The sequence below is a fragment of the Propithecus coquereli genome, unplaced genomic scaffold (assembly GCF_000956105.1).
Source record: "Propithecus coquereli isolate 6110/MARCELLA unplaced genomic scaffold, Pcoq_1.0 Scaffold84, whole genome shotgun sequence".
NCBI classification, from domain to species: domain Eukaryota; kingdom Metazoa; phylum Chordata; class Mammalia; order Primates; family Indriidae; genus Propithecus; species Propithecus coquereli.
Genome location: NW_012154618.1, coordinates 3,333,532 through 3,360,540, shown reverse-complemented (window position 1 = coordinate 3,360,540; position 27,009 = coordinate 3,333,532). Strand labels below are relative to the sequence as shown.

The window sequence follows — 27,009 nt, the reverse complement described above, 5'->3', positions numbered from 1 at the left end:
TCCCTCCCTCCCCTCCCCCGCTCGTGGCCCAGGCAGCCCGAAACTCTCCAAACTTTTCTGCCTTTTGTGGACTGGATTTGTTCGCACTTCGCCATGTTCTTGCTTTCAGTTTGCTGCCTCGTGATGTTGGGGAGACCTTTCTGTCCAAGCAGGGCTTTGTTGGGGGGGAAAAAATCAGAAGAACTTTTTTTTTTGCGCAGATTCCCCCTCCCCCTTTGGTGGTGGTGGTTGTTTCTTCACCCTGGGAAGATGACTGTGTGGCTCTTTCTTTGCTCCCTCTCTCTCTCTCTCTTCCTTCCCTCTTTGGCGTCTTGGGCTTTCCCCGGTTAACCCTTTGGCTGCCGCTGCCGGGCACTGAGCGGCTGGGCTGCGCCCGGCGCGCGGGTAGAGAGTGGATTTTTCTCCAGGCGCTGGACTTGAGAGCTGGCGAGCGCGCGGAGCCGGGGGCCCTGCAGAGGCGCCTCGGCTTTCTCTTTCGGGCGGCTATTTATTTAGCTTTCTAGTGGCGGTCACTGGCTCTCGGCCCTCCTTCCCCCTTTCCCTGGAAGGTCAAACTTCCCAGACTGGTCCCACCGCAAACTTGGGGGCTCTAAGGCGTCCTGTTTTGTGGCAACCCCGCAGGGCCGCGAGCGCCCTGGGCACCGTGGCGGGCTCGGCGGTCCGGCGGCGCACTGGCTGCGGGCTTCTCTCGGGCCTCTCCGGGCGGCAGGGCTGTGCGGGGCGGGGAGGCCCTTGTGGCCCGTGTTCTTGGTTTGTGTGCAGCTGGATGGCTTCCTTTGAGCGGACTTGATGTATTTCTAGGGAATTTTGGCGCCTTGGGGTGTATAGCGGGGGCTGTGCTCGCCAGCTTCTGAGTAGGCCCTGAGTGGGCCCTGGGGAGCCAGAGACCAGGATGTGCGGGCTCAAAGGGGTGCAGGGGGCGAGGGAGGCTAGGGGCGCCCTTCCCTCAAGGGACTGGGCCACTGATCGCCGGCCACCCAACTTTGGGGGCCCCACGGCGGCGCGAGGTGCCTGGCTCCGGGGGCGCTTGCTGCAGCGTGCGTCCTGCGCCCACCCCTGACATTTGTTAATACGGACTCACCCCGCACCCCACCGGCCCCTGCCCCCTGCCCTCACCCTGAACCCCCTCCTCCCCATCTCTCCCTCTCTCTGAAAAGCACTATTACAGTCTCTGGACGCAAGACGTGTTTGTGCCCGGCTTCCCGGGATTGTCATTTTGCACCTTCTCTGGTTTGGTCCCCTACTCCTTATTTACACACATTACTTTTGTTTTTTCTTTTTCGGTAACTCGAGATAGTAATTTGAAATAATGCATCCACTGTTCAGCAGCCGTGGATTCGGTGCTAATGGCCGAGGGCTTGCAGGACGAGAGTCGATCAGATCTACAAGTGTTTTTAAGCATTAAAATATTAACTATCAGGTTTGACTTGTTTTTTGGGCCCTGGCAAAATGGCAAGAGCATGCTAGACCGGTCACTTTTTATGGCTAGGAAAGAGGAATAATTGTTCCCCCCTCCCCCCCAGCGCCCAGGCTTCTGCATGCTTGGGAAGCTGTGGAGCGGTTCGGCCCGACCTTCTCCTGCAGGGCCAGCTCCGCCAGGCTGCAGGGGCCGGGCTCTGGGCTTGCAGCTGTAGGGGAAGCACAGTCAGGTTAGTTTGTATTTTTCTTGGGAGCTTATGGGGCATCTTAAACAGGACTGTTCGGCTCAGCATCGGAGTGTTGGTGTACTAACAAACCCGACCAAGCAACATTCCAAAGAAACCCTGAGAATTTCTCCTTCTCCTGCCCTCCCTCCCATACGACGGAAAGCTCCCTGCTATTATTTTAAAATCCACTTAGCCATCGAAAAGGCCATCTGAATATTGAGCTTTGATGGCGGGCTTGCTGGTTTTCTAGACTCTGTTCAAACTCCCTGTCTGACGCTGGCCTTCTTGCCGTCCCTTTTTCTAAAACTTGAGCAGTTGTGTTGTGCTGTAATTAGGAAACAGGGAAATTGTTAAAGGCAAATAAATGATTTCCTGGTGCGAAAAGGAAGACTCCCAAGGATCCGTCCCCTTTGTGTACATTATAGGAATAGAGGGCGTCTAGTGATTTTAATTGTGGACGTAGCGGGTGGCCTTGTGCTGTGACATCAGATTGAGTCTGAGAAGACGTTTCTGAACTCAGTAGGCAGTTTTAGTATTTACATGTCAAACACCAGCGGACATCTTTGTGTACACTGCCCCTTCCTTCTTCCTCTGTGTTACCTGGGTTAGATTATGTGCTCCAAAATTAAAGTTATTTATTTAGGCTGGTCTGCAGAGCCATGGAAATGAGGTCGGTAGGCTGTTGTGTGTCACTCCTGACGTCCTGGATCAGAGAACCAGCTTGCAATTCCAGATTTGATACAGCTGCCGGAGGAATCTATAGGCAAGATAGCAGGTCTTTCCATGCTCATCTGAAATCCTTAGTGCCTTACAGAGTCGTTTTTGAGGGCGAGGTGTAAAGACAAATTAGCTGTATGCTTTATTGTTTTCCGTTGCTCCTTGGTGGTGGTGCGTTTTGCTACATTTTCTGTTACTTACCAGTGTACCTGTAAGCAGCTGCATCCTTTGCTTTTTGCAAACTCTCTGGAACCCTGATTTCTGCTTTTCTATTTAAGAATGGAAAGAATTAAGGAGTATCGTTAAATCAGTTTATGATGAATAATACATTATCTCAAAAATAATGCTTTAATTGCTGAAGACGTCATAAAGCTTGATAGTAATTTTATTTTAAAACGACAAAGATTTCTGCATAACATTAATTTAGTCTTTGATACAGTAATAGGAATGGCTTTTAGAAAGACAGATTCAGATACAAAAATGCATTAAGGAACGATCTCCTTAAGTAGATGGGAAGTGTTAGAACTGCAAGTATTAGAATTGTGGTAATATTTGTGTACCGAAGGTAAGAGTACTGCAACCATATTAAAGTTGATAGGAAAAAGTAGTTTTACGGTTCTTTTTCCCTCCTGGCAAACAAATAGGAATATGGAGGTTGAAATCCCAGTTAGGTTTGAAATTCCATTTTAAGAGATCGGCTGTTAGAGCCCTTGCGTTTTCTTTTATCCAAAGTTATTTGCTTTGCAACTGAGCTATTTGCTACTAGATTGAACAGATAAATAAGCAGCATCTAGAATTGGACAGATAAATAAGCAGCACTTAGAATCCAGCATTTAAAGGAAACCAAGAGGGGCCTATTCATTGGGTTTTATTTAGCCGGGCAACTTCTCTTTCTGGTTTGTGAAAATGGATGTTTTCTCCTCACTCAAACAACATAATCCTTTCTAATACAAAAGATTTAGACCTTGGAGTGTGAAGGGTTAATGGTGGTCCCTCCCTGTTGTTCTCCCACCCCCCACCTCACTCCTGATTGTTTTGACAACACTTTTCAAAGTGTGACATTCCAAGCCCCTACATAACAATGTAATATTACTGTAATTACACAGGTCATTACATTTTAAATAGAGAACAATAAAATGCTTATCGTCCTGAAAAAGAACAGGTGTTCTTGCCCTTCTTTGGTATTTATGCTAATTGTTTTTCATCTCCTTCAGAAATATTTATGGCCAGCCTGTTTAGATTTCAATCTCAATGCAACGGTATTAATTCCACACTAATCTTTATAGGTTGTGGTTTAATGTCTGCAGTATGGATTATGTGGTCAACATTCACCCAATAAGTCATATCTTAATGATTATAAATTTAATATGCCAGCACTTTCCAGTTTGTTGATATTGAAGCTTTCTGAAACCCCAGAAACAAACTCTTAGGCAGTTGGGAGCCTAAAGTGCTTATCTGGAAGAAGTGTTTTTGGAAACTTTTGACTGCTTAAAGGAAGTAGCTTTGACTGATGCTCCCTATCTCTGATTGAGAAAAGATTTTGAGGAAAACAATACCTGGTCTTGCTAGGGCTTTTCACTTTGATTTTCATTTTGCTGATAGGGATTTCATTTAGAGTCAGTGCTGGAACTTGGTCAGCTTTCTATTTCTTAGCAAGTTGTGAAAAAGTTATAGGAAGGTTTCCAGGGCCTTGCTGATCAAGACTGCTGTTCTGTTCGCAGCGTTGGATCACTATAGTTCTGCACGCCATTAAAAAAAATATTCGCTTTAGAGAACTAGCATTTTAATAGTTGCACCAGGGGCTGCCCTTTTAAAGGATATAGCAGAAGTCTTTCCAGGTTTTGAATGCCTCCGTACATCCCGTGAGGTGCCTGGGTGTGTGCAAAAAGTGCCTAGGTTTCTTGGTGCAACTTCTCTTACACACGCGCAGTGGGTAAACTGGACAGTATCTAAGAGGATTTTACATTTTGTCAGAGGTTTCACCACAGGGGCCCCTGAATCACATTAAAAATGCACTGCAGAGAGGGGACAGCTGCAGATTTTTGTGTGGACGCGTGTTTCTGGACCATGACTAAAACTCCGAGGACCTTTTCCCCAGCTGTCTGGAAGTTATGTGGAAGTTGGTTTATTGGCAGTTAAGTATGAGACAACCTGGATTTAGCAAATGCTCTCTCCTACACAGGAAGTAGATGACATTATATTGGGGGGAGGGAGGAGACTTCAGGCAAGGAGTGATTTACTCCCATTTTTTTTTTTTTTTTAAATCATGGCTTTGCCAAATAAATAAGCACTTTCCAAGGAAGTAGGTGTAAGCTTTTTAGTCTTGGTGTGTGGAATTAGATAATATCTTTGACTGCATTTATAACTCTTTTGAGGTGACACATTTCAAGGTTTCGAAAAGGAGGGTGAACCAAATTCTTGAGGGTTTTATTTTTGAAGGGATGTGTGATGTGGGCGTCTGAATTTCTTCTGGGAGTGAATATTGGCAACTGTGTAAGTCAATCTTCAACTCTGACTTATAATTGAGCACATTTGTGAAGGAAATGGTTAATTTTACAACCAAAGGCAAACTTGCACCTCGACAGGTCTGCTGAAAGAAATGTGCCCCAGTCCTTTGCTGGCAAGTGCGCCACCGGGTCATAAATCCACAGGCTTTATTTACAGCCCATAACACTTATGAATGTTAAGATATTTGACGCCACGTTGGCCTTATAATATTCAAGGTCCACAGACATTGGCAGTAGCTCAAATTTCTCTCACTAATTATAAGCAATGAGATGGGGGGAGAGCCCAACGCAAATGCTGCCTCCCCTCTCCAGGAACTCCCCCCCCATCTGCCTTTACTGAGACAGACAGCTCCCCTCCTTTGGCAGCTGACTTGTACTTCTCCTCTAGGCTATTGTTATACACATTTATAAAGAGCACTTTCAGGAATGGAAATTCAGTGGGGGGCTCTGCACAAATGCCTTTTTCTAAAGCAAAGTTGCTCTAGGTGTTTGCATCTTTCCCCCTTTTCTTCTGGTTTCTCCCTTTTCTTTTTCCTTTCTCTTTTCTTTCTTAATCTCCCCCTCTCCAGCCCCTGCTTTTTTTTTTGAGATTACATTGCCTATATTGTGCATTTTTCCCAGAATACTTAAAGAAACCTGATATGGGAGACTGCTCTTTAATTTATATGATGTTCCGCTGAGCTGGAAGGGAAAATATATATACACATTGCGTGGTGAACTGGTTAACATGAGAGTTTCAGAAACAAGAGGTGGGGTGAGGAGAGTTGATTAAAAGAATTTAATAGATGAGGGGGGAAAAAAATCCAGGTTTACTTTGAGGATTGTAGGGAAAAATGCCCTGGTATCTGGGGGAAGAGGCCGAGAAAAGTATCCAGAGGAGGCAGAATAAATGCTTGAGTAAGAAAGATTAGGAAAGTGTGAGAAGAGAGGACCAAGATTGGGACTTGGGGAAAATTGGGGATCGGAAGCCGCTTTGTGGGGGAGGTGGTAGTACCATGGGAGGGCCTGTTAGAAAGGATATTGCTTTGCTCAGCAGATTGCTTCCAATTCCCTGGTCACCCAAGGTGTTCTATCTGGTAGGTTTCACTTCAGTTACCCTGTAAGCACCGGCGGCTGGGGGGACTGGGTGGGGCATTATCTGTGGTCGAGACCCTGGTGTGAGAGAGGAATTGTCCTGCCGATTTTAATTTATGTTGAAAAAGTGGGTAGTTCTGGTGTGTGTGTGTGTGTTGCAGACTGAACACGCTGTAAAAGGGGGAAAGTGTGGGATTCCGAGGCGACTGCTGAGCGGCCTGGGGAGTGATGGCTCTGTCATTTCTGGCTGGATGTTTCCCTTCATCCATCCCAAACTTAAAGACCCAGGCCGAAAGGTTTTCCTTTCTAATCAATGGAATGCAGAAACTTACTAGCCCTCAGGGATAGATGTGAATCCCTAAACAGCTCATTACAAAGATGGGGCTGTGGGATCTTTGAACGGGTTATCGGCCGCGGTGTTCTTCGGTTTTCCCAAGATAGGTTTTTCTTCCTTAGGCACATCTGATTTCGGGCTGGTGATTCGGCCCGTTATATTTTATTCCTTTTGTCGTGAAGTAGCCCCAAAACAGTTTGGTCTGCATAGGAAGGAGTGGGATCAGTTCTGAAGGAGTTAAAATTGCTCCCTAAAGTTTGGCATCATGAAAATAAATTTGAGGCCTGGTAGGCATTAGCAGGGCACAGCACATTTACAGAGCTTAATTAGTAGGAACTGTAATTGTTCATGGTCTGCCAGAAGAAGTAATGTTCAGGAAAAGTGGAGTCCCTCTCTTGCAGTCTTCAGTTTGAAACCGATAAATCACTTGCATATTTGTGTAGTGATTCAAATGGAGCTAAGACCTCTCCCATCCCAACATGTGGTAAATTGTAAAGTCAATGAATTGCAGATGTAGGCTACAGTGAGATTCTCTTAGACAATGCAGAATGAATGGGAAAGAGTGATGCTATAAATATTTACTGAGAAGATAACTAGATTCCTTCGTGCTGGGCCAATTATGATGTACTAAATATATTAGTAAAATGCTTAAAAAATCGAGAGGATTTGTGTGGGTCTTTGGGTGGGTTGGTTTGTTTTGCAGAGTGAAATAAAAGGCACTGTGTTATTGTCGTGTCAGTTTTATTAAGCCTGAATCCTGGGCATACCCACGGAAGGACACATGAAACCCACATTAATGCAAATTAATTCGTTATGAGTTGCAGCACTGTGACTGCTAAGTGGAGTAATGATGGGGCATCATTTTAAGAGTGTTAGTGTAGCAACTTTTAATGAAAAATGCTGTGTTAGGAACATGTCTCAGCACTTCGGCCCACGTGTTTTTTTTATGTGCTAGAAATATCTTTTGTACCAGAGCAGGAAACTTGATTCACTTAATTTTTTCCCCAAACAGTTTAAGAACTTTAATTATGTTTTGATGTTGAAAGAAAAATATCTAGTTTTTCTCAAAAATCAACCCAGAAATGCCTATCACTATAACCAAATTCAACCTCAGTTTTTCTTTTTTTGCAAGGGATTGCAGCGCAAAGTGGAAAAACAAGGAATGTAGCATCCCCCCATAGACCTATAGATACAACTTTCTTGAAGCGATTTTTCCCCTGTTTTTTTCTTCTTAGAGGATTTTGGTCTCAGGCAATGTTGCAAGTCAATACTTCTTTCCCCAAATGTGAGTAGGTGGATATGTATGGAAGCTGTAAAAGTTAATGATCGTTCTCTGACTCATAGCTGATGGTTTCAGGTTGAGGAAAAGAAAAATTAATGAGGGTAAATAGATATTTGATGGAACACTGAGACAGTGGGAGAGATTGTTCTTGTGTCTAAAGGCGTGCATTTTGTTGCAGCAGAATTTCTGAGGGAGAATGCCAGGAAGGAAAAGGAGATGCCATTGTTAAGTTGTTTTAGGATAGTACAAATGTTCAGTGTCTAGATCTTTGCAGGAATGTTTAAACTTGAGTACCTACCAGTCAATGCTAGTTTTGCCTTCCCTCTTGAAGTTGGAGGCCCTCTTGGCACTTCTCATAAGGGTAGGCAGTTACCCAAAGTCTTGGTCAAAAGTTTATTTCCCATTAAACATAGAAGACTCTCAGCATAGGATGGGGCCTGGGGGCCTGTGCACATTAATGGTCTGTAGTTGCTGCTTCAGCCCCCCAAATGACTAATGACCTAAGAAAAGGTCTTAGATACACTAAAAAAAAAAAAGTCTTTTAAGCAAATGACATGGAAATTGGACTTAAAGTCTAGTCATGGTAGTAGCTACAGGGTAATGAAGAAAGTGGACCAGAAAACCCCAAACCTCTTCAGAAATGGATTTATTTATATATATATATATATGAAAGAAAAAGCCAGGTGATTCATAAAACTGAAAAATAAAGTAAATGCTCCACCTTTTCCCAATTTAGCAGAGTTGAGTAGACATCAGAAATTAACGTTCATCATGTTGGAAGTTAACTTAGTGCTGGAAAAACCAACATGAGGTTCCAATTTTTTTAGTTGTCTTTGAGGATGATATTCCTGTGGTTGAACAAAGCTGTTTCTGCTTCCTCCTATCTCTGCGTATCTCTGATGTCTTGTATCTGAAACACCAAATGTAGAGCCCATAGTAGTGCTTAGAAATAAAACGAGAGCAATGAAGATACAATAGTAATAAGGGAAGTGGTTAATCGTAAAATGTTGGTCTTTAAATTGCTGAAGAATTTCGCAAGCCTGTGCTGAGAACTGCCAAGTCTCCATGGTTCTTCCTCTGGACAAGTGAGGGCCAGGGCATCTGGGGGCGGGAGAGTTGGGGGCGGGCTTGACTATTGTAAACAGGCACCCAGGAGGGGAAGGATTCATTTTGTTGAGAGTTTCACGGGAAGGAATGAAAAGTATCTTGGAGTTCTCATTTGGTGACTTTCCTGGGCACTCCAGGGAGGGAGGCGCCATGGGGAAGGTGTGACACATGCCCAGGTCACAGCAGCCACATTTGCTGGATGAGGAAGTGCTCCTGGAGTGTTCCCAGGGGGTGGTTCTTCAACTCAGATATGCCTGAGTCGGCTTGCCTTGGACCTCTTAACCTCCCCATATCTTCCAAAACACAAAGGGTCAGCCGTCTCTTCTTCTTTCCTTCCTTATATTTTCTAGAGAGAGATAAATGATCAGTTTAGAGTGCCAAGTGTTTACTGGGTAATTGTACTTTGTCTTAAAAAACTAGACTGTATTGAATGAATCTTTGTGTTTTACAGGGAAGGAAAAAGCGTTGGAAGTATGCATTTTAGAAAAGTGTATTTGGGAAAAGAGGAGGTGAAAACTCAAAGGAGAAACAAGCAAATTTTAAGTTCTTGTTGCTGTAGCTGGAGGAAGTGTAGCTTGGAAATCTCTCAACGCAATGGTTACTGGCTGGGAGTAAAGATCTCACTTAGTCCCAGAATAAGCTGCTTGTGCTGGGTGTGTTTGTGACCTGGTTGAGGCTTTTCTGTGTTACTGGACACCTGAGGGAAGTTACATTGCTTGGGGGGTGTTAGAACGGCATGTTGTGTGTGTGTGTGTGTGTGTGTGTGTGTGTGTGTGTGTGTGTGTGAGTGAGAGAGAAGGGGAGAGAGAGAGAGAGAGACAAGATAAAATTAACTTTGTCCTGCATGTTGGTTTCTCTGCCAGAGTCTTCAGGAACTTGCAGCTGCATTTTTACTGTGTTAGTTGCAGCATTCTCTCTAGGATTGTTGGTGTTCTTTGGGTGATGATGAAGGCAAGGATTAAGAACGGAACTGGACAAGTGAAAATTGAATTTGGATTAGCCACAGTCTCATTAATTTATTCATAAGGCTGTGACTATATGAATTTTTTTTTCCACGGCATGTCCTTAGTTATCAGGTGTCCATTCAATTTTAATTGACGATATAAGATTCCTGTGGTTACCCCGAGTACAGATTGCCTAGGGCTCCGCAGGGTTTGTGGGAAGAATAGCTTGGACAAGTTTCCATTAAGCTCTGAATCAGGCAATTGGAAAAGAGGAGAATAAAACCAGCTGAAAAGAGAGGGACAAGTTGTTAGTGTTGCCTACTCTGCTTAGAAGGGAGAACCCTCCTCTCAGACAACAGCTACTCTCCAGCCAAGAATTTCAAACTCGCAGAGAAACCTGTCCCAGGCACAGAAGTTGTTTTAACATGATGCAGAATTGTCACAGTAATTAGTGCGATCTCCCTTTACTGACTGGCAGTTCTTACAAAAAGGAGAGGGGGCCAAAGGGTTCAAATTCATCTTTCTTTTTCAGCGATTCACTTTAGACGAACTGCTTCTGAGTGTGGTTGGGGGGGCTGTGTGCGCGTGGGACAGATCTTCAGTTGTTTTAGGGGAGAGTGGTTTATTATTCTGCTTTGACGGATGTGAGGATTTTTTTTTTTTTTTGGCCCATCTTTTGGTTCCATCTTTTAATTTTGATTAATATTCTGTTCGGGGCAAGCAGACTTATATCTTTTACATATATTTTTGTTTGTTTATTTGGAACAGATAACAGAACAGATAAAACAAATAAACTATTTTTGTTTGTCTATTAAGCCCAGTATTTCCTAAAATGGATACTTATAGCCTTATCCCATGAGCAATATGGATTTAGACTTTTTTTATTTGATTACTTCTGGGTTTTGTTTATTTGGAATTAGTTCAAAAGTTCTTATGTGAATTTCCTTTTTTATTTAAAAGAAAAAAAACAAACAAAAAACCATTGTGTGTGGACTGAATGATTTTTCTTCCAGGGAGCAAGATACAAACTATTTGGATCTGAAACTCGCTTGCAGCCTAAATCAGGCTTTGTTCTAATAACACAGAAGTGTTCTGGTGATAATAATAGTAGAGTAGTAGTAGTAATAGCAATAGTTCGTTGTAATAATACAGATCTGTGCTTGGAGATGCAACTGATTTGCCTATTGCAAGCAGGGGAATGGGCAGCGATTTCACAGCAATGTATTTTTAGATAATTATTGACATCCTTTAGTGATTGCTGTTTATATAATAAATCAACAGATGGTGTTTGTTTTCCCAATTTGTAGGATTCCAAGATTAACAAGTATTATTTGGGAAAATGAGACTTCGGTGAGGCATCGTGGTATTTCTTTGTGTGTGTGTTACCTGCTGCATTGATGGGTGGTCTAGGGGAAGCCCAGGGAGAAGCTTCAGCCTTGTGCTGGGGAGGGTCTGAGTAAACCAGTGACTTAACATTCACTCAGTTGCCCACTAAGAGGTGGTCCTTAGAAACCTGGTGGCTCTTCGGCAGTGCTTGGCTTCCTCTTTGGGGAAGTGTGGATTACTAGAGTGCGGGCTACAGAGATGTCCTGGGACAGACAGCTTAGTCATTGTGAAAGAATGTATAAGGCATTGGGTGGCCCCTGAATTCTGTCTGACACATTTGTTTTCCCAGAAATAGAATCGTGTTGCAGAGCTATGGTCCAGTTATTAGAAATATAAGGTGCGGGGCGGAGGGGCTTATACTTGTCGCAGTCTTGTGGCTTCTCACCACCCTTTCTCTCGTAACCTTTCCTCTGCCCTGCGTGTCGCAATGCTGATGACTTTTTGCAGCACGCAGTTAATTTTTCTCTAGCAACCTGCTCAGCACACTGGCTTCCTTTATGTCTTCACGGGCATCTGTCTTTCCTTTTCATGTCATCGATTCTGTCTCCTGGCCACCCCCCTCCCCCGTTTGCTTATTGAATAGGCGCTTATTTATTTATTTTTTTTAACTTTACCTTAGACTGTTAAGATCATCTTATCCATAGCAACAAATAAAAGTACACAGGTCTTGATTGAATGCCAAGGCTGCAGTTCAATCTAGGAAGGTTTGTCTGCTATTCATAAACTGCTTAAGATGTTTTCTTGTAGTTTGTGACATAAGCAGAACGCTTTGATTTGGTTTCTTTCTACAGCTCCATTTTCAGTCCGGCAGCACACATTACTCTGCGTACAAAATGATTGAACACCAGATTGCAATTCAGGTAGGAAATGCAAGAGATTCTGAAGCTTGAATTGTCAATATTGTAGGTCTCTTGTGTCTTTTATTCTCCGCCCCTTCCCCCAGCTGAGATGATGGTGATGATGATGGTGGTGATGGTGGTGGTGGTTGGCGGTGGTGGTGGCGGTGGCGGCGGTGGTGGTTGACTCGTTGCGGGAGGTGGGAAGCAATGAAGAAAGAGAAGCGGGAGAAATGCTGCCAAAGTGATTAAGAGATAAGGAGAGAAAGAGAAACTTGTGCTTACTATTTAGAGTTTCTTGGTCAGGCCTAATGGGCACACAGACCCCAGCTCGGCTACTGCTTTTTGCTTAGGGAGGGATCTTGAACTGGGAGTAAAACGGGGCAACGAAATGTGAATGGGAAGGATTAAGTGGGGAGGTGGGAGCAGAAGGCCATGTGACAGCCAGAGAGTTGTTTCCGGTGGATCAAAATCACATTAAGTGGTGCTAAGAATACCACTTTTGACCTGGTCGTCCTGAAATGTTGATTTCTCTTGGACCTGTTGATATATGACACTAGAAGTGCTGGAAGGGAAAGGCGACAGATCCCAGCTTCTGATGAGTGTCCTGTTTCCTGCTCACGTAGTACTTCCATTCTTTTAAATCCAAAGGCTAAACAAATCACGGACTAATATAGACTCGGAGCTGAACTGATGCCAGCAGAATGCAATAGAGGAGGGAGAGCAGACTAATACGATTTTCGTCCGTCTGCCTGGCCTCGCGAGGATGGATGTACCTCGTGGTGTAACTAGTGGTACCCGAACTTCTTGAGTGTTCTGGTTTAACCCTTTGAAGGGAGTCCCTTGACTTTTGTTGTAGTGTTGAAGTCTGGCATGAGGGTCTTCTCTTCTTTGTAAGTTGATGTTGGTTTGTTCGATCATTTGCATTATTCCATGACTCCCTTTCTGGTTGAGAGCCCTTGCAGACAACGTGTGTGTGTGTGTGTGTGTGTGTGTGTGTGTGTGTGTGTGTGTGGTCTTACCAAGCTCCAGCCACACTGCACCTTTGTAGCTCTGCCATTTCAAATCTGCATCTGCCTCCGTAAGACTTTCAAATAGCCATTTGCCCCAGGTAAACTGAATCATTCCACCAGTGAAAGCCATGAGTCAGCAGACATTTTTATTTGGTGGATTCCTAGTATTTTTGTACTCATTTCAAGGCCACAGCAACTTATTTTAAAAGCATTTGATTACTTCTGCAGTTGTGCCGCCGATCTTCTTGTGTATTTTAGGGGGAAAGTACGAGTCTTGGTTTTAGCCCTCCACCCCCAACTATTTTCAAGACTCGTGTGTTGCTGCTGCAGTTGTTTTTGGTGGCACATTGCCTCTTGGGCCCTTCTTCCTTTTGGTTTGAATGGCATAGTTTCTTGCTCCCAGAAAGTGGTTTAGATGTGGGGCCCAAACCCTAACTCTTGATGAATGGATAGATGGATGGACAATATCCTGAGGCCTACTACATCTCATTGCTGTTGCCTGGGGTGTGGGAATTGTAGAGGTTGAATAGGATAGTGATCCTTATCTTGGTGTGGAAAGGCTGGCTGGGGCCATGTCACTGGGAGACCAGCCCAGACCAGACCAGCTGTTGTATCTTTACACCCGTTGCTGAAGTGCTCCTTGTTAGGCTGAGCAGTTCGTCTTTCTCCAACCACCTGGCACGGTGCAGGCCATGTGAAGCTCTTTCTCAGGAGGAAGATGGAGTAAATTACAGAGCTCATTGTTTGGAGGACTGAAACCATTACTATTCCTCCATGAACAGGTAGTATTGTTCTCCCCTGCTTCTATTTGCTAAGGCTTGATGCCCATGTGGGCAAACAGAAAGACATTTTATTAGAGGCCCAGCACCATGCTTCAGTGTTCGTTCTCCCTCAATCTCTGCTAGACCCGCACGAGGCCAAGCCAAGTGGCATCTAGCTGTAACTTTAGTTGGATCATCAAAGGATAAATGGCAAAAAACAAAAGGAGCAAAGGGAACAAAAGGGGAAACCTCAGACCAAATGAAGTTGTTCCCAAAGTGCACTGGGCAGCTCAGCAGCCGAGGGGGGCCAGGTGGGGGTAAGAGGAGAGGGTGGCACCGCTCCGGTGCAGTGCAGCGCAGACATTTTCGCCCCATTCTCCAATTTAAGGCTGAATGATTGTTGGGGCAGAATTTTCTTGCCGGGAAACATAAAACTGTTGAATGTTAATAAATACTCTATTTCAACAGGGGCTGAGCTTGTTGCTCTCCCAAGCTATAGCCTAAAATAACCTTAAGTAGTGCGACACCTCGCATCACATGGGATTCATACCCTTCCCCTTCCCATCCCTCCTGCAATCTGAGGACTGAGCTATGTTCACGGTTGATATGAATGGTCTCCGAGTGATTCTGTAGACACGTCCCGTTCTGGTAAAAGGTTTGGACCCATCAGTTCTATGTTGGGATCGTTCCCACTTTTGACAGTCTCCTAGTTCCTCTCCATTTTGGAAAGACAAGAATAACACAAATGGCCACATTCTCCCAAAATGGATAACACTAATAGAACTAGAATGAAAATGAAAAGGCCTGTTAGAAGGATGTAGTTATTTAATTCTACTGACTTTTAAAAAGTTTTATCGAAGTACAGTTTAAACACAGCAGAGTACCAAGATCTTTAGCAGAGAGGTGGGTGAAGTTTTACATATGTGAACATCCATGAAACCGTCACGCAGATCAATATATAGATCGAGGTTGGAACACGTTTTCTGTGAAGGATCAGATGGTAACTATTTTAGGCTTTTCGGGCCATACAGTCTCTATCATAACTACAGTTGACCCTTGAACAACATGGGTTTGAATTGCATGGGTCCACTGATACATGGATTTTCTCCCGTCTCTGCCACCCCTGAGACAGCAAGACCAATGCCTCCTCTTCTTCCTCAGCCTGCTCAACCTGAAGACGAGGACAAAGACCTTTATGGTGATCCACTTCCACTTAATGAATAGTAAATATATTTTCTCTTCTTTATAATTTCCTTAATAACTTTTTTATTTTTTTTAAAGACACAGGGTCTTGCTCTGTCACCCAGGCTGGAGTGCAGTGGTGCAGTCATAGCTCACTGTAACTTTGAACTCCTGGGCTCAAGCAATCCTCCTGCCTCAGCCTCCCAAAGTGCTGGGATGACAGGCATGAGCCACCATGCCTACCCCTTAACATGTTCTTTTCTCTAGCTTACTTTATTGTAAGAATACAGTCTATAATGCATATAATATATAAAATACATGTTAATTTTATGTTATTGGTAAGGCTTCTGGTCAATAATAGGCTATTAGTAGTTCAGTTTTGGGGGAGTCAAAAAGTTACACTTGGGTTTTCAACTGTGTGGAGGGTCAGCACCCCTAACCCCTGAGTTGTTCAAGAGTCAGCTGTACTCAACTCTGCTATTTGTGGTTCAAAATCAACCGAAGATAAACCTAAAGGAATATGGGTAGCCATGTCCCAGTAAAAAACTTAAAAAACAAAAAACAGGCAGTGGCTGGATTTGACCCCACAGGCTGTAGTTTGCTGACTTCTGATAAAGAACTCCCCAGATGGCTCCCTTGCTCCCTTCTCTTCCCGGTTATCCGACTTCTCCCTCTCTCCTCTGCTGTCACTGAAAATTCTCACCATCAGTTAGTTTTATCTATCACCCTGGGTTAGTTTTGCTTTTTTTTTGGCTTCGTATAAATGGAATCCAATAGAATGTACTTTCATGTCCAGCCTCACTCAGCATTATGTCTGTGAGTGTCACCCGTGTTATTGTGGGTAGCAGAGGTTTGCACTTTTTCATTGCCATGTAGCATTCCACGTGCGAATGTGCCCCGGTGCTTTCATCCTTTCTGTGTTGCTGGATATTTGGGTTGCTTCCAGTTTTTTGCTATTATGAGTAAAGCTCTAGTAACATTCTCAGATGCATCTTTTGGGGGAACATATGTTTCCATTTCTGTTGTCTATACACCAGGAGTAGACTTAGAGAGAGGCATGGGGTATATTTAGCTTTGCATTGACCTACTGGGGGAGACTTGAACACTGGACTCGAGTGTCGTCATTGCAGTGTGCTAGCGTAGTAGTTCTCAGGTAGGTGACTGATACGTGTAGGGGAGCACTAAAATTACCTAGGTGTAATCAGAGGCCAGTTTTGCTCAGCTCAGGTACAGGCCCCTTCATGCAGTGGTTTGGCCTCTGGCCCCAGCTCCTAGGAACTCCTCCCACCATCTCCATTAAGTGGGGAAGAGGCCTAGCAAGCTGAATTTAGAGAGGTGGACCCAAATTGCATTGAGTGAAAACAGAGCTGCCTCCCAGGAATGCCCTGCAAGAGACTGCAGATCAACGTGTCGGCACCTCTTCCAGCACTCCGGCTCTCCTTACTCCAACCCCAGGATCAGCGTGAGGAAGGTCAAGACCCGCAGAAGATGTTTCCCTTGGTTTTCAGAAGGACTACTTCAGAACCAATTAAGCCTTTGTTTTAAGAGTATTTTGGCCAAAGGTTGATGTTTTAACACTGAGTCAGATGTGATTTAGGAAAAAGCTGCACATGCAGCAAAAACAAACTGTGTAGACCTTTCTTGGTTGTTTTTCTTTTAAGACGTGAAGTGGTTTGTGTGCGTGCGCTTGTGCGTGTGCGCAAAGACAACTAGGAGAGGATCCAGAAGAAATGGACCATTTTATTTGTTTACACAGCTGAGTGGTGGAGACTTAGCGGTGGTGTTGCTTCCTCTCTTGTTCTCATGCTTACAAGTTCCCATCTGAGTTTACCAAAGCATAACCCTTCAGCTTGGTCTTAGAACTCCTCCACCACGACTCGGTAAGGCCACCAGCACCGTTCTAGGGCCTGGGTGCTTTTTAGATCCGGGGAGAGAAGGATACTAACTGAAGCATGTCTGTACCCCATATTGGCCCCTTCTTCCTGGATGGGAACTAGATGTTTAGGCTTGTCCATCTCTTAAAATTGTTCAGATTCCTGAGGTGCTATGGCTCAGAGTCTATCTCCTTGCCTGAGTAGACCCTTGCTGTTTGCGACGAAGCGGCCAGGGATTAGCACCAGTGGATGTGAGCAGAGTTTAAGAATGAGGTGGTGGAGTTTGAGAGGGCTCCCTGCTTTCTCCCAGTTCAGGTTTCTGAGGCGGTTGCTTGTGTTCTGGGCCTGTGCTCTTGCCCACCAGGAGTTACCTGGCCCACCAGGAGTTACCTGGCCCTTCAGTTTTCATGAGGATCTGCTGTCTTGGTTGAGCAGCAGAACCCGGCTAAGGGGAGAACTCCCAGGAACTAGTTCAGTTCTTGGTGCAGTCAGTTCCTCATTCTTTTCCTTTAGTCCCATGGCAGACTCTGGCTGTGACATTTCACGTCCACTTTCCACAAAGGAATGAAGGGGGGGAGAGAGAGAGAAAGAAAGAGAGAGAGAGTGAGTTTGATGAAGCCTGTGAATGCCAGGTAACTCACTCCAGAGGTTCGTTCATTTGCTGTGGTGGTGAGTTTTACCTTAATTATCTAAGTCCGTACCTCAGAACGTTCATTCAGTAAAAGTATTTATTGTGCGTCTGCTGTGTGCCAGGCCACTGCGAAAGTCATCCGTGAGCAAAATAAACAAAAATTCCTTGTTCTCACCAAGCTTAAATTCTGGTGGTATTTTAAATACTGACTTATAAACATCCCATCCCCTTTGGTCTGATTGAGTGGGTTCCTACTGCTGTCCAGGAATTACGTTTTTAATCAGGGTTGTGATTTTCAGCCTACTAAAGTTTGAGAATTGTTGCCTTAGAGTTTTCTGAAATCAATCAATTGATCATTTATAGGATACTCGGTCATTTTCACTTGCCTAATAAAAATTGAGGGCTGGCCAAGTACTCTTGTTGGGATAACATTTTCTTTTCTTTGTTTTTTTTTTTTTTTTAACTATGGATATATTGAGTATTGAAACATTTTCTTATTTTGAACGGGAAACTAGACTGCCCTTTGGTTCTTATGAGCTGTTGAGGCCTTTATTTCTCCATGCTTGTGTGAAGACAGCCAGATACTTTGGCAAAACTCAAGAAGAGGTGTTCGTTTATGAAAGAGTAGCTTGGACAATAATGTGCTTGGTCTTAGGGGTGAGAGGCAATAACAACAGTTAATAATAATAGCTGCTTATGCTTATAGAATTCTCCCAGTGGGTCTGGTGTTGAGTGCTTTATGCAAATTATTGATTCCTCATAACCACGTGGAGGGAAACCTGAAAGGTGTAGTTACTGGTATTGTCCCCATTTTGTAAATGAGGAAACAGATATCTGAGATATTTTTCCCCAAGGTCAGTTAGGATTCAAACCCAGGCAGTATGACTGGAGAGTGGCTAATACTACATACACAGCCTTGTGGTAACTACTGTCTACTCAAAGTAATGCTCAAGAGGGTCTAGGGGTTCTGTTCCCTAAACTAAAGCAGTGTTTCCCACCCAGCCTTCTGGTTGCTGGGAGCTGCTGAAAACACAGAATCCGGAGTGCCGCTCCTTGGAGATTACCATTCAGTAGGATAAGCATGTGTCGCCCAGAGGGCACAGGGATACAGGGAGAGAAGATGCGGATTGGGACCCCACCCTCTGAGTTTCAGGTTTTGTAGGTCTGGGGTAGGTCCTGACATTTGCATTTTTAACAAGCTTTCAGGTAATGCTGATGTTCCTTCTCTGGGGACAGCACTTTGAGAACCGCTGGACTAGGACAATGGGTCTCAGCCCTGGCTACGTGTTACAGTCACCTTGGAAGCGTTTAAAACAGTATTCAGGCGTATGCCCCGCCGCAGACCAACTGAAGCAGCATCTCTGGGGTTTGGGGCCCGGGCATCCCTGGATCATACAAGCTTTCCAGGTGGAGGCAGCAGATAGGGTTGTGGCACATTGTTCTGGGGAATCTTGGAATCTGCATCCCTTCCCCACTCTTCGGATGGCTCTGAGGTACACAGTCATGTTACAGAACAGCGGCGGTGTTATTTCGTTGGTTTGTTTGTTTTAGCTTGACCCTCTTTCCTTGGGCGATAAAAGAGGCTGGTTACCTTCAGAGTTCTGCAGGATGGCTCGTATTTCTGTTTAAGTGGTAGGAGTCTGTTTTGAGAACATTTTATTAGCAGGTGATCAGTGATGGCCACTGTCTCCCGAGTTAGTAGTACCAAGGAGAGAAGATGGAATTCGGTGTCATATGCAATAGGCTGTAGAACCCTGAAGCTGGATGGGTAGTCTGGTGCTTCTCAGACTTCGTGTCATGCTCAAATGCAGGTTCGGATCGGGTAGGTCTGGGTGGGGCCTGAGAGTCTGCATTTCTAACAAGCTCCCAAGAGATGCTGATGCAGCTGGCCCCAGGTGGCTCTTGGAGTGGACCAAAGATCTATATTTTGATAGTTGAGGACAGGGAGGTGGATAGAGGTGAACCTGGTGGAAACAGCAAGCCAAGAATCCAGGAGTACAACTCAGCTTCATTTCTACCTTTCAAGTAGAAGTTACCGTCTTGTCTAAGCCAATAGCAGTTACATTACATTGGCCAGATAAAATAAAACAATCTAGTTTTACTGTTTTTACTTATATCATTTTAAAACTTCTATCTGTTCTAATTATATCATTGTGTTTGTATGAGTTGAGAATATTGTATCTGTTCATTCTCCACCATATTAAAGCACTTTGTTCGTCAGAGAGCTGGTAAGGATGCAGAGAGAGAGTGTCTGGGAGCTCTCGTCTGGAACAACCAGGTGGAATGAAATCAACTGTTCTGTCGGCCATATGTGTGCCCCCTTATTGGCCACAGCAAGTGGGTATAGAGGTCTGACCTATGGTAGTCAGCTGCTTGTATTTTCTTAGCATAATTTTATAAGCTCTACTTTATAATATTTACTTTTTATAAAGTCCCTGAAAATCATGGGGCTGTTTAGCTGAGCACAGAAATTTCTAAATGTGTTGGAGCTGACATTTGCAGGCTTATCAGGCTTAGTAGTTAATTTGTTTCTGGAGTTTGATTTGGTTGCATGGTATCAAATCCTGATCAAACAGATAAGTGGTTGCAATTTTTTTTTTTTTTTTTTACCTGTTTACCTTGAAATCTCAGCATACTCTTCAATTAAACAGAAATGGCAGCCGACCATTGTTCCTGAGGGTTCCGCCAAAACCACTGGGTGGTTGGCAGTGTGTTTAATATTTAATGAATAATAGATTGAAATTTAAAAATAAAGTTTAAAAGTGGTACATGTATCATGTATCTCTGTATCTATAATATGTGTTATAAAAAGAAACATTAGAATCAAACATGTGTGGACTCTTTGAGGCATCTTCACAAAACCCTAGTTTTTTAAGGGAGACAGCTAGAAACACACTTGGTTACACCAGATTCCACAGAGATTGAGGCCCAGTCTGGAAACTGGCATGTCTTTGCTATTGGTATTAGTAGAGACTGGATGAGATAGGATGGCTTAGTGCAGGGTTTCTCAACCTCAGCACTATTGACAGTTTAGACTGGATAACTCTCTGTGACAAGGGACTGTCCTGTGCATTGCAGGATGTTTATTTAGGATACTATTCCTCACGTCTACTCTCTTGATGCCACTAGCACCCAGCAAAAATGTGGCAACTGAAAATGTCTCTGGAAATTGCCACATATCCTCTGGGAGTCGAAATTACCCTTGGTTGAGAACCACTGGCTGAGAATAACAGTTGAAGGTGTGCACCCTACCACTGATGCTATAATAGCATCACCTTTCCATTTTAAAGAAATGGGTACAACAGGAGGTGGGTAGTTCCGTTTGTGCTTCTGGTGTCAGATACCTGGGTTTAAGTCTCAGTTTTGCCAAGCTTCAGTTTCCTAATCTGTAAAATGGGGGGAATGGGAGTACCTGTTTTCCAAAGAATTGTTGGGAGATTAAATGAGGTAAGTTTTGCGATGATCTGGGCACATAGAAGGGTGCTTGATAAATGCAAGCTGCTATTTTCACCATTGAGAATTATGAAAGATTTGTTTGCAGATTTAGAATATGCTTTATCCCGACATGCATTGTATATTTTTTATTTCCTGTCAAGAACCTCACACATGATAAATTTGATAACCTGGACTATCTTTGCTGGGTAACAAAGATTTATGACTCCTACTCCTGTTGGTTGCTGTTTGCATTTCTCTTATGTCACTTAAATTTTTTGCCTAGTCCCTGTTACATTCGACTAGAATATAAGCTCTTCTGAAGGGCTGAGATTGTGTCTTACTCATATTTCTGTCCCTATAGCACCGAGCAGTAATTCCTGGGACTTCATAGTCAAGGGATGTGAATGTGTTTGAGTACCTCATTGTGGGCAGAAAGGAAACAGAATGTGTAAGTGAGGTTGGGGTGGGTGTGTATTAGAGATAGCAATCAAAGGGTGCTTTTTGAATTTTTAAATAACAGCCTCTTTCATAACATCAAAGACCAACAGTAATTTTTTCTGTACTCAACTAGATAACTTGAGATGGGTGTTCAACCCCTTTGTCGACTTCTTGTTTTTTTCCATGTATCTCAAATTTTGATTTCTGTTCTTACTCAGTGCATGAATTTGCACCTTGTCTTAATGACTATGGCATCAATCACTCAGTGGTTAACCATGGTTGGATGGGTTTATATTTTAACGATTGTCTTCTGATTTTCAAAATGCTTGGAGGTTAGTTGGCTTTTAAAAGCAATATTAGCTTTTTTTTTTTTTTTTTTTAAATGACAAGTAGTGTTACCCATTGGATCAGACCATTTTCCTAGACTTTGACAATTGTCATTCATTCCTACAGGGGACTTCAAAAAAATTTAAACAAGTATTTTCCTACTTGTGGGTGGATGAGCTTGTGCAGATTTATTCCTTTCTATTCATAAAACCTATGCCTCTCTGGATTTTGCGGTTGAGATGAAGCATCAGAATAAATAGTTTTGGTTGAAAATTGGGAATTTTCCAAGTTTTGAAAATGGATGTGTATGGTAGTAGCCCATCCTAGGGGAACCGGAAGACTTGTTTTCCCGAGGGCTTTGGTGAGGCTGCCCTGTAGGGAAGACAGCTTTGTGTCAATAGATTTTAAGTTGATTCAGTAAGCATTGCTGATGATTGAAATTGAAGAATTGCGAAGACAATTCATCTTGAGGAATAGAGAGCATCGGGTGTGAGCCAGGCTGCTGGGAGCAGACATTGACATACGGGCCGTCATCAAACTAATTGTTGTTTGAATTACCTGTTATGATCCGATGACAAATCTGCCTTGCTCCTGCCACTGGAGCAGAAAATGTAGCTTGAATTGGCGTGATGTTAGCAAGTGTAAACTGTACTTCAACAAGATGGATAAACCCAATTATGGGGCAGACCTGTAGAGAGAAAATCCATTTAAATCTCGTAATGTTAAGCAGAGCTGTGTTTAATTCATTTGGACCAATTTGGGAATGATGTATGAGTGTTGGTGAACATTAGTCAAAGAGGGGACCACTCGGGGGAAAGGGATGTGCCGATACTGCAGGCACATCCGGGGAGGCGGCTGGGGTGTCGTCTCAGCAGTCCGCACTAATGGCGGGGAAAGGCAGAAATGACGAAACGATGTACTGCCTGCTGTTGCGGAGAGCAGCGCTGTGTAAATGAACCAATAAGGAAAACATATGAAGCAGAAAGGAGAGGAGTTGTTTCTCCTAAATGCTCTTGACAGTTCGAAACATAAAGGAAATTTGAGGTTCCTCTTCTGTGTCTCCAGCCCTGAAACTCTTGGGCGTTTGCTAAGCTGTGTAACAGGAGGCCTAGAGAAGCTCTTGCTTGGAAGCTTAATGATGATTTAAGAGAGAGAGAAAGAGAGAAAGAAAAAGGACAGCTAAATTTGAATTGATATCTTGGGGCTCTTGGTTCTCTACTGGAAAGCAGTTAAGAGGGGATTATTATTCTGAAATATCTGTATTATGCATATTTGAGAGAGTTTAAAATTTTTCCTATGTATTTTTTAATAGCTACTGAATGGTGATCCAGCTTTACACATAGTAGGCACTTAATATATCCTGATCAGGTCAATAAAACATTGAACTTCAGAGAGGCAGCTTTCAGGGCTCAGTACTGGTATTTGCCAGACCTCAAACTCTTTAGGCTATATAAGGGCCCAGTTTCACCCAGTAGTCATTCCTGGCTTGCATTCCCAGGAATTTCGTGATTTTATATAAAAATTTATGATTTTACCTTTTATATCCATGCTTCTATAGTGTTGGTTTTGCCAAGGATGTTCTCAGAAGACTCCGGTTTCCTTTTATTAATATTTTGGGAGGAGCTGATTAAGCCCCCAGTGAGTTGTTATTGTTCGGTTTTTCTCTTTTGGTTTGGGGGAGTTTTCTTCTTTTTTTCTTTCTTTTCTTTTGTGGAATAGACTGGCCTTAGAGACTTTGCTTGTTGAAAGGAGAACTTAAAAGACTATAGAGTGCATAAGGAGCTTGGCAAGTGGACTGCCAAGAAATTCATGGTTGTGCACTCTTGCCCCGGCACCCATAAATCTAAGGATTTGGGAGTGCTGGGTATAAATGAAGTTTAAAACCCTAAGAGATTTTTTTTCTGTAATTTGGGGACAGATCATTGTATGGGGTCATGGTGTACATTTAGTGTCCATTCAGGGTAAGTTTTTTTTCTCCCAGAGACAAATTTGGTAGGATTTGATTTTTCTTTCTCTAAATTTCTGCTCAGTTGAAGAACTCATAAAGGAATATAATTCAGACTTGTAATAACATTTCAACACTGTGAATTGTGAGAATCTGAATTTTCCCATCTAGTTGCCAGTAGAATGTAGGTAAAACACTTTGAGAAAATTTAAACTACCATTTCCACCCAAAAGCCCCCAGTGCATTTAGCCCTCCCTTTGACCTCCCCAGTGGTAGACTTCCAAATCATTGAAGAAGCAAGTACTATTAATTAAATGAACTTGGAAGAAACATATTGGGATGTGCTTCCGAATCTGAAGATATTTGAGCTAAAAGAAGCATCTCTTGTGTTCTGTGAGTTTTATGGGGTACTCTGTCTGGTTTGGCTCAAAAGCAGTTGTCAGATTTATACCCCTGAGGGTGGGGTATAGACAATGTGAATTGGGCAGGCGTGAATAAAAGAGTTTCTAGAGAACAGACCATTAAGGAAAAGAAAGCATCCACTTTTGTGGGTTAGAATGGCCTGTGTGTGTTGGGGGTAAATCTTTTCAGGGCCGTCTGGGGTTTTTCTCCTGGTTACCTTGTTGCTTTCTGGTATTATAGCAAAGCTGAAATTGCACAGTAACATGCAGAGAATAGTTTTTGTCCTTTTGATTAGCTCCTAAGATGTAAATATACAGCAAAAGACCTAGGACTATTTAGTATGATACAAAAAGGAAATAGTGAGATATCTAGATAAGGGCTTTATTGATTTATGGAACGTATGAGACTGAATTCAGGAGTCTTCTGGGAGTTGCAAAGTTCTGAACTCAATTCTTATCCTTAAAATCACCGCCCCCCTCCCGCCCCCCCACTCCTGGTTGTTGGTAGCTTAGTTTTTATTCTGGAATCCAACAGCATTTATTTCTTAATAATTGCTGAAAAAGCCAAGAGTTTCCCGTTAATTAAAAAAAAAAAGAACTCATTGGCTCAATGTATAAAGACATTTTTTCTTGAAAGAGAGCTTAAAGGAATGTTCGAAAGTGCCCCTAAGCTAAGGACATGTTTACCAAAGCACCGGCGTGTTTTATGCGCCCTGTTTTGGTTTGTGTTTTCTTAAAACTTGTCACTGTTGCTACATTTTCATAATGGTGAAAGCGGATGACGAATATCTCCCCCCAGAAACCTGATTTGTGAAGGCATTTGTGTCTGAAGAATTGGCACTCAGGACTTGAATTAGAGCGAGGAAAAGGCTTTAATAATGGGGTGGGCCTGTCTCCTTGGAAGAGACCCTCTTCCCCCCCCAAAAAATGGGAAACAGAAAAAAACAGGGAAAAAGCTGTTTTTGCTGGGATGACTTTTCTGTTTGGTTAAATCTGCCAGTTTATCTCTATCAGAAAATAAATCCCGATATATTACTTCTGATATGATTTTGCCATTTTAGGATAGTTTAGGGAAAGCACTAAGATAGTTGTTTTTGCAGATGGGGTTGGTTGGCCATCCTTAACTGTTTATTTAAATAGTAATAAGTTGAGAGTTGTTTGGTGTTTCCTACCTTCACCCTCATTGGCATTTGTGACCAAGATGATAATCTCCAGCCACATTGGTTTGCATAGCAGTTAAAGGAGCCCAGCAATGACTTAAACGTGGCAGGAACCAATGATCTGACATGTAAAAAAGTACACACACAAAACCACATGCCACATGCAAAGCAGATACGGTTTTGATTTCGGCCTCAGTGGTTCTGTTATCGTTTCTTTTGCCCCGAGAGTGAATTTTTATCTTTTGGTCTGACTTCTGGTTCAGTCATGGTTTGTGGTTTCTATTTGCCATTGCAGCTTGTGAATTTGGCTGCTGGGGAACTAAGGTGGCGAGTGGAAATCTAAGGAAAGGCAGCCCCAGGATGACATTTCCAAGGAATACTGAGATTGAAGATGTCGTGTAGGGCGGGGTGCCCTGGCAAATTACGGCTGAGCCGTTGTTCCTGTCCTGGGTACCCGGCTGTCACAGGCTACCCCACCTGGGGCTTCTTCTCCCTCTTCCTGTGTTCCTTATGTAATATCTCGAAGGAACTATTTTGGAAACATCTAGATCATCTTGTGATTGATCTTCCTGTTCTGTGTTCTGTGTTCTGTGTCCCTCTCCCTCCCCCCCACCATTGCCTGCTTTTCTGTTATCTCCTTTAGTAGGGAATATTTTTTCCTTATTAACTAGTTTCCAGGTCAAAATTTCCTCACAAAATATGAACTTTTCTTTTTCCCAGTATCTGATTTCTGCCACTTTTTAAAAAATAATATAAGCCCGACAATTTTAAGTTGGGCAAATTACTTCATTGGTTTGTGCCTCCAGTTTCTCATCTATGAAAAATGGGTTTACTAATAGGAGTCGCCTGTCATAAAGGTTTTCATGAGAATAGGTTAGAGGGTTCTAGCCCAGTGCCTAGCACAAAAGAAAGGTTTAACAGTGTTATCACTATTACTGGTGTCCCTAGGCAAACCCGGACAGTTGGTCACCCTAACAACACTGTTACTGAAAGTCTTGCCAAGTTGACAAGTTGGTGATATATTGTATTTCATATCTTTTATCTCCCTCCCCCCACCTCACAAAAGAATCCAGATCTGCAAGAGAGCAGGCTAGAATACCTTTTGAAGAGAGTTAGGGTGAGAGTCTGTGTTGTGATGAAATTTATCTTCCCCATGGAGGGAAAACAAAAAACCTATAGGGAAGACTGGACTTTGAATTATTCAGCTTCTGATGGGCATGAAATTAGTGACAGCAAGACAGGAATTTGTGGCCTTTTGGTTGTAATGTCTGCTCTCTTCTTTGGTCGAATTTCTATTGCTTAGAACTTCGTTAAAAAATAAATTTAAAAGTCATCCTTTTCAGTTCTCAAAAGGCCGAGGTCTGGCTCCTGGCTTGCAAACCTAATAACACTTATTTCTTTCTTTATGAGGGAGTTTCCTTGGGCCGCTGTGGTCGACTCTTGTTTGTCTAAGTTTGTAATAAGCATGTAACAGCCCTCTCCTCCTCCGATTTGCCTCCAAGACAAGCGGTTTTAGTTGGTTACTAGGGACAAGAGACCTTTGGAACTTGTGATTGGAAGCTGACGGCTCTGGGGTCCCTGGGTGCCAGCCTCTGATGGGAGAAGGCACTGGCATCTCTGTAGTTGAGCCTGTGCCTGCAACACAGGTCAGCTTGCTGGAACTTTTTCGCGGGGCTCTCCTGGGCCAGAAATCAGTTAGTGGCCAGCGAACCCCGGCCTATTCACACTTAGACTTGGATAACAGTGATGCCGTAAGGAGCTTGTCCAGAATGATTTATTCTCAGTAGTGGTTAAAAAAATGACTTCGATTCTCCCAGTCGACTTGAAAGCAGCCATTGTTTCCTTAACACCTCTGGTTCCAGAAGGTACCGTTCAGACCCCCCTCATTTGCAGGAGGCTGAATTACAACACAGTGCTTTGAGATTTGTCCATATTTATTGCTATCTGTCTTTTGCTTTTCAGAGGCTAAAATGAAAAGAGCAAGAGTGAAATATGAGGAATCAGAAAGC

At 43.3% G+C, this 27,009-nt stretch overlaps 1 protein-coding gene across 6 annotated transcripts in view; it reads left to right on the top strand.

The window, feature by feature from the left end:
* The window catches only part of TCF7L2 (transcription factor 7-like 2 (T-cell specific, HMG-box)), a 187,825-nt gene that overhangs the window by 1,238 nt on the left and 159,578 nt on the right, over positions 1–27,009 (top strand). The window lies entirely within an intron of this gene.